The 12356-nt window shown below is 46.3% G+C and overlaps 1 protein-coding gene across 3 annotated transcripts in view; it reads left to right on the forward strand.

The window, feature by feature from the left end:
- Window positions 1–238: 238 nt before the first annotated feature.
- The window catches only part of LOC137646999 (lymphocyte cytosolic protein 2-like), a 428100-nt gene continuing 415982 nt past the window's right edge, over window positions 239–12356 (forward strand). Inside the window, exon 1 of one of the 3 annotated variants that reach the window (XM_068380101.1) lies at window positions 239–310. The gene's annotated coding sequence lies outside the window, so the exon portion shown is untranslated. Of the gene's footprint in view, window positions 311–437; window positions 648–12356 lie in introns of those variants that run through there. The other 2 variants (XM_068380100.1, XM_068380102.1) reach the window with 2 other exon arrangements.

The following is a 12356-nucleotide window of genomic DNA, read 5'->3' on the forward strand; positions in this document are numbered from 1 at the left end:
TGATTATATTGAGACACGTATGGTGGTGATGATCATAGATGCAATATCATGAAATGTTATTCATTATTGTCTTTTGTATTGCGTCTGTGAAGATGCCTATGAAAGATTATTAAAGAAAATTATATATTATAATTGACAAGATTCATATATTTAAAAAATATTTTTAATTAAATAAGTATATTTAGTGATGATAATCGATAAAACCCAAATAAAAGTTATGTTCACTTTGGTCGCTACAGACGACGTTACAAGCTGATATTGGTATTCATTATTGTCTTTCGTATTGCTTCTGCGAAGATGGATATTAAAGGTTTTTAGTAAAATTTTATCTTATCATTGGCAAAATTCCTTTATTTAAACTTTTTTAAACTAAATAACTAGATTTTAGAGGTAATAATCTGTAAAATACAAATAAAAGTTATGTTTTATTTGGTGGCTACAGACGACGTTACCAGCGACGATTTGTTTACATGGGTGACCATGAAATTTAATTTAGCTCGGGGCAATTTCGGTTTGCAAATTCCCTTAGGATCTGATACCGGTAAAGTTTCGTCCTTTCCTTTCATAAAACAAGTTTAATATTAACTGAATAATATTTGTGGGATGGTGTTGTTGAGTGACAATCTTATTCTCTGTCTTTATTACTGGTAAGCACAGGCTACAGTTTCAATCACTCGTAATGTCAGGGTAATAGTAAGACTTTTTTTTCTTATGAAGTACTTAGTGCTTTATCTTAAGCTGACCTTTTATTTGAGAAGGAATAGTATTTTTACCCTCTTTGTTAACATTTCCAATATTTGGGCATCCCCCGTGGGAAACCCGGATTAAAGAATCCGTTTTAACAAACGATTAATGGCATATGTATTATCAGCAATAAAAAAGGCCACCATCTAACCTAAACCCACTACGGGGTGTATGTATGTTAGCGGCCACATGTATGTATTATTATGGCTAACTTAGAATACGGCAGTGTAGGGGGTTCGCAGGGTGCGTTACTCCCCCCCCCCCCCTGTTAGGCAAGTAGGTAAGGACACAGGTTTTAGGTTTGGGGGGAAAGATTAGGTTAGTTGACGTCTATTTTTAATCCACACAAGAGGAACTGGCCGCTGATATGCAAAGGCTCCGCCATATTAAATGTAAGACAGCCTAAAACACCTTGTGTACGTAGGTTGGAGGGTAAAGGTGAGCTGCACCTTTCTGACTCAATACCCAAAGCACAATAACCTCACAAATGAATTAGCGTCAATCATTTGTAGTTTGTAAGAAATTCTTAATTCATTTTCAACAAATTTATAAATAAATTTAACACCAATATAATTATATACAAGTAACAAATTAGATTATATATCTAAATGAGACTTTTCAAACCAATTTTATTTAAAAATGGATATGTATAAACTACACATTTTTTCACTTTCTTCTTTTTCAATACAACATACCATCTGTCACATCGGAATGCTTTTTTTTGTTAATATATCAAGTCGGCACTTAGAACCACAGGTGGGGCAAATAGTTGTGGAATGATCTTCCTAATCGGGTGGTTGAATCAGTAGAACTTCAAAAGTTCAAAGTTGGAGCAAATGCTTTTTTGTTGACCAGGCGGACATGAGTCTTTTTATAGTTTGTTTATGACATATTTGTTTTTAATGTTGTTAATAGTTTATATATGACATGTTTGTTTTGACATTGTTACTTATTTTAGAATGATTTATTGTTAATTTGTTCTCTTCATTTATTTATTTCCTTATTTCATTTCCTCACTGGGCTATTTTTCCCTGTTGGAGCCCCTGGGCTTATAGCATCTTGCTTTTCCAACTAGGGTTGTAGCTTGGATAGTAATAATGATAATAATAATAGTATCACTTTCTCTTTTAACGTGTTAAGCGTCCCCCCTGGACCAGGTTGCCGCTAATGTACTGTCACGCTTTTTTTGCCCTGAGCGGTCATTTCACTATTGATAATTTTTCAAAGTTGATATCATTTCTTTATGCTTATAATTCATATTTATAGTTAAAAGTCGGGATATTAATTAAATGGTGGAATAAAAAAAAAAATACTTCATTTCAAAAGGCTACATAATACTGAATATTCTAATGGGTTCTTTTTATCTTCAATCGTAAATCTTACGCCAGGTTTAGGAATAAAAGCAAAGGGACAAGTCTCTCTCTCTCTCTCTCTCTCTCTCTCTCTCTCTCTCTCTCTCTCTCTCTCCATATCGTTTCCTGTATAGTTTTCAAATATGTTCGTCATTCATTTGTACATTATTTATCCACTTTATTCTCTCTCTCTCTCTCTCTCTCTCTCTCTCTCTCTCTCTCTCTCTCTCTCTCTCTCTCTCTCTCTCTCTCTCTCTCTCGAAGTTTCCTTTCCTATATAGTTTTGTGACATCTCGTTTTCCAGTCATTCGGCAATGAGAAGTCATTTTTTCGCTCTCGGCATCGAAAGAAAACTTTGTTTCTTCAATATCCTCATCACTGGAGGATTCAGAACTAGTGCTCTCATTATCAAACAGGTTATCATTATCAAATTCCTCAACAAGAATATCATTTATTTCATCTAAAGAAATAACCATCACCTTTAGACCGATCATTATAAAAGGAACAACAAACAACCTTATCCCCATAAACGCCCGAAGCGCACTGAAAGGAAACCAGTTTTCTAACATCAAGCTACCTTCAGAAAAATAGTTGCCAGACATCATATAAGTATCTATTTACAGCCCCCATATGCTGAGAGTGTTGCCAAGTGGTGATCCTATACTTACTATACGAGTAAACATATTATCACGAGACTGACAACTTGATAAAGGCAGTTAAAGTCATGAACGGAATATGCAGTTAAAAGCGGTACCGAGTAGATCGTGGTGAATGGTTTATCACTTGGGTGACGCTTAACAGGTTACTAACACTGTGATCTTGGCACTACTTTATTATTCTTTCAATGTAACATCAATGATGCTAAACAAAATCTTTATAATTTATATAACAATTGAGAAAAGAACTTGGGAGAAAATCCACAGAAATTGCTGTTAAAGTAGATGGTAACTGAGAAACCGCACCAGAAGTTGAAGGTTTACATGGCTCCATGGCTCTTAAAAGACTGAAAAACTAGCGGGGGAAATTGTATGAAAAGTGTCGAAGTGTGTTAGTGTCCTAGTCAAACTTGTCACCTGATTGGGTATTCAAGTCACGTGATTCTAGTTTTGTTAAAATGCTAGCCCCTAGTAAAATGTGGATAATCATCATTAGTTAAAAATATGACGTTTGGGTGACGTCTTGCTATGTAGAATACAGTCGATGATGTAATAATGACATAATATATGTTTTTAACATATAAACGAACAAACGAGAGCTCAGTCTGGAGAGGAATTTGAGAGTTATGAAGTTGAGGGACTTTGTTTTTTACAGGGGGGTCTAATTTAATTTTGATTTTAAAACCTCTTCTAGACCTAGCGTTGCTTTGATTTATATATCAAACAAAACCTTGGACTTCCCTCTTTTTAGTGTAACTACTTGAATTTGATAACTTGCGGTTTTATGTGTTTATGATAATTATGGTTTGCGCAAGCCAGACGTTTTTTATGAATAGAACTTACCTGGCAGTTATATATACATAGCTAATTATCTCTATTTCGGCAGAATTTTTCTAAAACTAGGCAACCGCCTTGTGGTGGTTGGGTGGTAACACCCGTTAAAGGGTGGTAGGAGGAATCATTCCCGTTTTCTGTTCTTCAGTTCATCTCTGCCGGCCGGACCGATAACACGTTGGTCCGTCATTAAGAGTTTTTCTTCGCTTGCCCTGCTCGGTGTACCAGTCTGCTTTTTTGGTGAAGTACTCTGATTTGGGGTTTTGGCGATCGTTGTATTTTGTTTTCTCTTAGCTTTTTTTTTTTTTGCTGTTTTTCATTATGAGTGAAAAGAGTCATTACCGTATCTGTGCGAATGAGGAATGTAAGGTGAGATTACCCAAAATGGCGGTTGATCCTCACACTGTTTGTTCTCATTGTAGGGGTTTTGTTTGTGCCCTTGATAATAGGTGCGGGGAATGTAAGGTTTTGGATGAGAAAGATTGGTTAATTATGAAGCGCTATGTGCGTAAGCTAGAGCTCGATAGAGTTAGGAGAGCTTCTAGGTCTAAGTCTAAGTCTGTTAGTGGTAAGGAAGACGAACTTAGCGTAGATTTATCTATTGATCCTGTTATTGATTCCTCTTTGGAAGTTGATCCTTCCCTTGAGGTAATAACTCCTGCACCTCCTACAGGTTCCGTATCTACGGATGACCCTCGGTACGCTAGCCTGGCGGCCGAGTTGAAGGCCATTAAAGAACAGCTGGAGGCCTTTAAAGGTAAGGAAAGTGAAAGTGCTTGTGTTAGTGCAGTGGAGGTGGCGACCGACCGAATCTGTCATACCCCTAGGCCTAGACCTCTACCAAGCTCCCAGGACCAAGGGAGAAGGTACGTCGATGACCGAAAGGGGGTGAGAGGTACGTACCCTCGGTCAGCCGTCGCCTCAGACAGTCCTGTTGTCTATTCCCAGGCTGCTCTTGACCGTCACGGGAAAGACGAGTCGGATGTGTTGTTTTCTTCTCCGAATTCGTCCAGACGTAAATGGAAGTATGAAGCTTCAAGACCTACTAAGAGGAGATGGAACCGCGACGAACGGTCTCGTTCTTTCTCTCCCGGTTCTAGCAGTTATGAACCTTGTCCGTCGGAGGATGATTTCGACTCCGTGCCTGTGAAAAGGACGAAGCCTGCTGCCGAAGATACGAGTGTTATTCGTCAGCCCCCCCCTTCGGATCCGCAAGACCCAGCTGATGTTGCTAAATCCTTTATGTCTGTCATGCAGGAACAACTTTTGACTTTAGTACAAGCCTTTAGCCGCCCTCACGCCCAGTCTGACAGACGTAAAGACGACTCGTTGCCGATTAAGAAGTCTGCTTCTAAGAGAGAACGGAGTTCTTCTTTAAAGAGAACTTCTCCCTCTCTACGCCAGGATGAGGAATGTGTGCTTGCGCCAGGCGATACTTCTTCGCGATACCAGGGCGATACGTTTTCTCGTTCTCGATACCGGGACGATACCTTATCGAACGAAGCTGCTTCTCGTTCTCGATACCAAGACGATACCGCCTCCCGTTCGCTTCGACACGACGATACCTCCTCTCGTTCGCTTCGCCACGACGATACCTCCTCTCGTTCGCTTCGCCACGACGATACCTCCTCTCGTTCACGACGCCACGACGATACCGACCCTAGTTCTCGACGCCACGACGATACCGCCTCTCGTTCACGACGCCACGACGATACCGCCTCTCATTCTCGCCGCCACGACGATACCGCCTCTCATTCTCGCCGCCATGACGATACCGCCTCTCGCTCTCGACGACAGAACGACTCTGCCTCTCGTTCTCGGTCCCAGGGCGATACCACCCTGCCTCTTCGGGACGATACTGCCTCTCGTTCCAAGGATTCTTCTAGCGCGGGACTCCAGGATGCAACCCGTCTTTTGCAGGATGATGCCTTTGATTTGCCCTTGTCGGGTTCTAAGGATTCTTCTCTTTCGAAGGATATTGCAGATGTGGATCAGGCCCTCGAGGATGTTTCTGATGACGATGATAATCCTGCCGATGCTGTGGGAGATTACAAAGTTCTCTCTCGCTCCCTTCTTGAACTTTTTGGAGAGGAATTCCAACCTGCTGCCCCTCAATCTCCTCAGTCCCAATTTAACAGAAAGAAGGCCAAGAAACAGTCGGCCTTCATCAAGATGAAGCTGTCTATCTCCGCAAAGAAGGCTCTCACGAAGATTGATGACTGGATGATGGAGCGGAGACAAACAGTTAAGACTTCCTTCTCGTTTCCACCAGCTCGTCTTGCTTCAAGAGCGGGTATGTGGTATGCAACTGGAGAACCTTTGGGTCTGGGAGTGCCTTCCTCCTCCAAGGGTGACTTCTCTGGTTTAGTGGACTCTGCTAGAAGGCATGCTCTCAACTCAGCCAAGGTCATGTGGTCAATGTCGGAGCTGGATCATCTCGTCAAAGGTATTTTTAGAGCCTTTGAGGTTTTTAGTTTCCTAGACTGGTCGCTTGGGACTCTCGCAAGGAAAACTGAACAGATGGATGGATCTAGGGACCTTACGAGCATTATGTCCTGTATGGATAAGGCCCTCAGAGATGGGGCGAATGAGTTGGCTGCTCTGTTCTCAGCTGGGGTCCTAAAGAAGAGAGCTCTGCTTTGCTCTTTTGCTTCTAGGTCTGTTACCAATGCTCAAAAGTCTGAGCTTCTTTACGCCCCCCTCTCTCAACATCTTTTTCCCGAGTCTCTGGTTAATGACATTACGCGTTCTCTGGCCCAAAAAGCCACCCAAGACCTTTTATCTCGTTCTGCTCGTAAGCCCTTTGCAGCCCCTCCTCCTTCTTTGAAACGGGAGGAAAGGAGATTCCAGCAGCCCTTTCGGGGCAGGACTACTTCAAGATCAGATTTTAGAGGGAGAAGGCAAGATTCAGGACCAAGATCTACCAGGGGTTCTTTCAGACCTCGCTCCAGGAAATGAAGTTCGTCTCCTCCAGACGGTAGGCGCAAGACTGTCAGGTTTTTGGCAGTCCTGGAAGAGGAGAGGGGCGGACACCTGGTCCCTCTCAGTCATCAAGGAAGGATACAAGATCCCCTTTCTGAAAAAACCTCCTCTCGCAGATGCTCCGCTGGCCTTAGTAGCCCGGTACTCAGATCCTGGGAAACAGAAGGCTCTAGTAGACCTTGTCAACCAAATGCTAGACAAGGGGGCGATAGAACCGGTTCGGGATCTAGTCTCCCCAGGCTTTTACAATCGCCTGTTTCTGGTCCCCAAGAACTCGGGCGGATGGAGACCCGTCCTGGATGTCAGCGCGCTCAACGTATTTGTGGAGAAGACAAAGTTCTCCATGGAGACGACTCAGTCGGTGCTGGCGTCAGTACGTCCAGGGGACTGGATGGTGTCCCTCGACTTGCAGGACGCATATTTCCATGTCCCCATCCATCCGACTTCGAGGAAGTACCTGAGGTTTGTAATGGAGGGCAAGTGCTTCCAATTCAGAGCTCTTTGCTTCGGTCTCAGCACGGCTCCTCAAGTCTTCACCAGGGTAATGGCGAATGTGTCAGGTTGGCTGCATCAGGAAGGGATAAGGATATCCTTCTATCTGGACGATTGGTTGATTCGTTCACGATCGAGGGAGAAATGTCTGGAGGATTTACGGAAGACTTTTATGATGGCTCAGGATCTAGGCCTGGTCATCAACAGGGAGAAGTCTCAGATCAGACCGAATCAGACTATTCTCTATTTGGGGATAGTTCTGAATTCAGTTCTTTTTCGGGCTTCTCCCTCTCAGGAAAGACAGGCCAAGTGTCTCGTAAAAGTCAGAACTTTCCTGGACAAGAAGAGATGCACAGCGAAGGAGTGGATGAGTTTGCTGGGGACTCTGTCCTCCCTCGAACTGTTTGTCTCTCTGGGGAGACTCCACCTAAGGCCTCTTCAGCACTTTCTTTCGAAGACATGGAACAGAAAGATGCAGGAAGACTCCTTTTCCTTCCCCATTCCAATAGAAGTCAAGACTCTTCTGAAGTGGTGGCTGGACCCAACCTTGTTAGGGGAAGGGATCTCCTTACACAAGAAGAACCCAGACCTAGTGTTGTTTTCAGACGCATCAGAGTCAGGCTGGGGGGCAACACTAGGAAGCAAGGAGGTCTCAGGCTATTGGGAAGGAATTCAGCTGGGATGGCACATCAACAACAAGGAGCTGATGGCCATTTTTCTGGGGCTAAAGGCCTTCAAGGACTTGGTGTCTGGGAAGATTGTGGAGGTCAACTCAGACAACACCACAGCTCTTGCTTACATCAGGAAGCAAGGAGGGACTCACTCTCTGTCTCTCTTCGAGACAGCAAGAGAGCTCCTTCTTTGGGCGAAGGAGAACAGGATAAGCCTGCTGACGAGGTTTGTTCAGGGACAGAAGAATGTGAGGGCGGACATGCTCAGCAGGAAAGGGCAGGTCCTTCCCACAGAATGGACCCTCAACCAACAGGTCTGTCAGAGTCTCTGGAGGCTGTGGGGGAGACCCCTCATCGATCTTTTCGCCTCCAATTTATCCAAGAGGATCCCCATCTATTGCTCCCTAGTTCCGGACAGAGAGGCAATAGCAGTAGACGCCTTTTTGATGGATTGGACGGGGATGGACACTTATGCTTTTCCCCCGTTCAAGATCATCAATCTGGTAGTCAGGAAATTCGCCCTCCTCGATTCGGGACGGATGATCCTGATAGCTCCGTTCTGGCCGATGAGGGAATGGTTCACGGAGGTGGTGGACTTGTTGATGGACTTTCCAAGAAGCCTCCCTGCAAGTCCAAATCTGCTCAGACAACCCCACTTCGAGAGATATCATCAAAACCCCCTCGCTCTCAATCTGACTGCCTTCAGACTATCGAGAAGCTCGTCAGATCGAGAGGCTTTTCAGCGCAAGCTGCGAAAGCTATCGCCAGAGCGAGGAGGGTCTCTTCGCAGAGGGTCTACCAGTCCAAGTGGGAGACTTTAAGGGCTTGGTGTAGGAAGCACAAGATTTCCTCATCCACTACCTCTGTGAGCCAGATTGCGGATTTCTTGTTGTACCTCAGACAGGACGCTAAGCTAGCTGTGTCCACTATCAAAGGGTACAAAAGTATGCTCTCTTCCGTCTGTCGGCATAGAGGCTTGGACTTGTCTCGCGACAAGGACTTACATGACCTCTTGAAGTCTTTTGAGACGACCAAGCAGACCCAGTTAAAGCCCCCTTCTTGGAACCTTGATGTAGTTCTTAAATTTCTGTGCACCAAGAGATTTGAGCCCATCTCACAGGCTCCCCTTAGGGAGGTTACCAAGAAGACCCTCTTTCTTTTGGCCTTAGCAACAGCTAAAAGAGTTAGTGAAGTCCATGCAATTGAAAAACAGGTAGGCTTCAATCTGAATGGGGCAGTTTGTGCCTTGAGATTAGACTTTCTCGCTAAGAACGAGAACCCTTCTAAGCCCTGGCCAAGGACCTTTGAGGTTCCTAACTTGACCAACCTAGTGGGTCAAGAGCAAGAGAGGCTGCTCTGTCCAGTACGAGCCCTCAAGACCTACTTGTCTCGCACAAAAAGTGTGAGAGGCTCTTCTAGCTCCCTGTGGTGTTCTGTGAAAGATCCTCAAAAGCCCCTTTCCAAGAACGCTTTATCCTTTTTCCTGAGGGAAGTGATAAGAGAAGCGCATCTCTTGTGTGAGGAGGAACACTTCGGACTTTTAAAAGTGCAAGCCCACGAAGTGAGGGCCATTGCGACCTCGCTTGCTTACCGCAAGAACATGTCGCTCCGTCAAATTATGGATGCGACATTCTGGAGGAGCAACTCTGTGTTCGCCTCTCATTACCTCAGAGAGGTGAGGGTGGATTATGAGAAATGTTATACCTTGGGACCATACGTAGCTACGGCTTCTGTATTAGGCAAAGGAGTTACTACCTCCCCTCAACCTTAGTTTTGTTTACTTGTACATAGGTTGGTGTATTTTTTATTGGTTGTCTGAGGGCTTCGACTTGTGTACAGTCACCTCAGTCTAGTTAGATTATTTTTATCTACTTTGCAAATGTTAGGTGGTGGGTTTGGTAAAGTTGCGGTTTTTTATTTTGGGCAATAGGTAGTCCTGAAGTCTAGTCAGATTGTTGGTCTCACCCCGTTGACAGACTCGATTGAGTGTTTTTCAGCACTGCAGGTCACATCCTGGCTGACACTCCTAAGGGAAAGCGACTCAAGAGGCAGGAACCTTTGAAGTCAGCTACCTTAGCAGGTAAGGAATCAAGGTGTTTATTTATCCTACAACTTTTTTGGTTTTTTCCCCAACGATGTTACTGTCTATCACCCTCCTCCAAGTGTGTTAATCAGCTCTGTATATATAACTGCCAGGTAAGTTCTATTCATAAAAATGGAGTTTTTATGATAAAACAAAGTTTTGTGAATACTTACCTGGCAGTTATATATACATTCGAAGGCCCACCCACCTCCCCTCAGGAGACAGGTCGGGCATAGATGAACTGAAGAACAGAAAACGGGAATGATTCCTCCTACCACCCTTTAACGGGTGTTACCACCCAACCACCACAAGGCGGTTGCCTAGTTTTAGAAAAATTCTGCCGAAATAGAGATAATTAGCTATGTATATATAACTGCCAGGTAAGTATTCACAAAACTTTGTTTTATCATAAAAACTCCATTTTGTTTCCCCATCCCCTATATCGAACAATAAGTTGTTCCGTAACCGAAATACAAACTACGCTATTTACATAGGGTTTACTTTCGGCGTAGCTGAAATGACGAGCCATTAGATTTTAACGAGGGTTAAACTACCTCCGCGCTAGTTAGCACGGGGGTAGGGGAGGGGTAGCTAGCTACCCCTTCCCCCACACACCGGTGAGCTGCCTCACTTCACTTTTGGCTCGGACGATGTACAGACGTGTCTGTCCCGTCCTCGCATATTTGACAGCCTTAATCTGTTTTTCTTTTTCTTTCAGTGTGTGTGTGTGTTTGAAGTTGGCCTCTACCTTTTCTTCCCATTATGCGGAAATGCCCTGGACTTCCCGACCGCACCTGTGGAACATTCATGTTGGCGGTCGATACAGACCCTCACACCCTTTGCCCGCAGTGTCGAGGTCAACGGTGTGAAAGTGATAATGTTTGTATGGAATGTCGGGAGTGGCCTACTTCCCAATGGGAGAGGTTTGTCCGGCGGCGTAAGAAGAGTTCTAAGCGAGACCGTTCTCCCTCAGGGACTGCCCTGGGGAAGGAAGGCTCCAAGGACTCTTCTTCCGTTGCCCGAACCTCCTCCGAAGCTCCCACTCGTTTGGTCTCTCGTGAGAGGCCGCTGAGTGGTAGCGTAGGTCCTTCTTTTGTTTCCCAATCTCGGGGTTCGGGAGAGGGTGTTGCCTCCCATAGCGAGGCAGCTCCCCCTCCCCCTCCGGGGGAGGATATTATTGATTTTGTTGATTATGACCAGACTGTATCTAACAATGATCTTTTCCAGCTTTGGGCTTCCTTGGGGCTTAAGGGCTCGCCCTCTAAGGAAGCCCTGTTTGATCTGATCCAGTTGGGGGCAGCTGTCCAACAGTCGCCGGTAATACCAGAGGTAGACCCTCTGGCTATTGTCGATGTTGTTGTGGCAGAGGCGTCCGACGGGTCGGATCAAACCCCAGCTGCTACTGTTGCGGATGTTGCTGAAGGCTCAGGTTCCCCCTCCGAACATCCTTCGAGGGGGAAGCTGGGTCCAACGGTCTCTCCTGCGAGTGTTGCTCCCCCTCAGGGGAGTGCACTAACAGAGACTCCTCTTCGGAGGACCGACGACGGTGATACCCTGCCTCGAGGTCGTCTTCGCCGTAAGGCTCGCCTTCCTTCTCCTTACAAGGGATTTAAGAGGCGCCTTCTCTTCGGGTCTTCATCCTCGTCGTCCCCTGCAAAGGACTCTTCTCGTCGGGAGCAGACCGTGGCAGTAACATCACTGGACCTCTCCAAAGATCGTTCGCGATCTCCTGTGCCTGCCAGATCTTCCTTGCCTACGCAAGCAACGGTCCCTTCGGGGCAGAAGGGCTTATCCCACAATGTGGGTAAGTCTCTTCCTCGCCAGGTTTCACTTGTGCGCCCTTCAGTAGCGCGCAAGCGCCACCGCTCTTCTGATCGCCAGTGCCCTCCTGCTCGTCAGCGCTCTCCTGCTCGCCAGCGCTCTCCCGCTGAAGAGTCTCTTGACTCTGCTCGCCAGCGCTCTCCTGATCGCCAGCGTTCACCTGCTCGCCAGCGCTCTCCTGCTCGCCAGCGCCCTCCTGCGCGCAAGCGCTCTCCTGCGGATGAGTCGTCAGACTCTTCTCGCCAGCGCTCTCCTGATCGCCAACGCGCCCCTGATCGCCAGCGCTCTCCTGATCTCCAGCGCTCTCATGCTCTCCTGCGCACACGCGCCCTTCGGTCCCTGCTGCGCGCCCTGCACGTCAACAGTCTCCTGAGCGCCGTCAACCTCCTGCTCGTCAGCGCACTACTGCGCGCCCTGTTCCTGATGAGCGCTCTGCGTGCCAACGTTCCCCCACGCGCCCACGATCTTCGGATCTGGGCGCAGGCTAGGACATTGTTCCGTTGCCTCGCCAGCGTTTCCCTGCGCGTCGACCGCCGCCTACGCACCACCGTGCGTTTTCTCCTGAGCGCACTTCTGAAGTGCATGCGTACCCGCGCGCCCACGAGTCAACTCCTGAGCCCGCCCACGAGACTTCGCCCTCGAGCACTTCAGCGCCCCAGTTGGCAACTTCTCTCCGCGCCATCCTACGCGTCAGCGATCTCCTACGCGTCAGTGTTCTCCT

Source organism: Palaemon carinicauda, chromosome 9, assembly GCF_036898095.1.
Source record: "Palaemon carinicauda isolate YSFRI2023 chromosome 9, ASM3689809v2, whole genome shotgun sequence".
In the NCBI taxonomy this organism is placed as follows: Eukaryota; Metazoa; Arthropoda; class Malacostraca; order Decapoda; family Palaemonidae; genus Palaemon; species Palaemon carinicauda.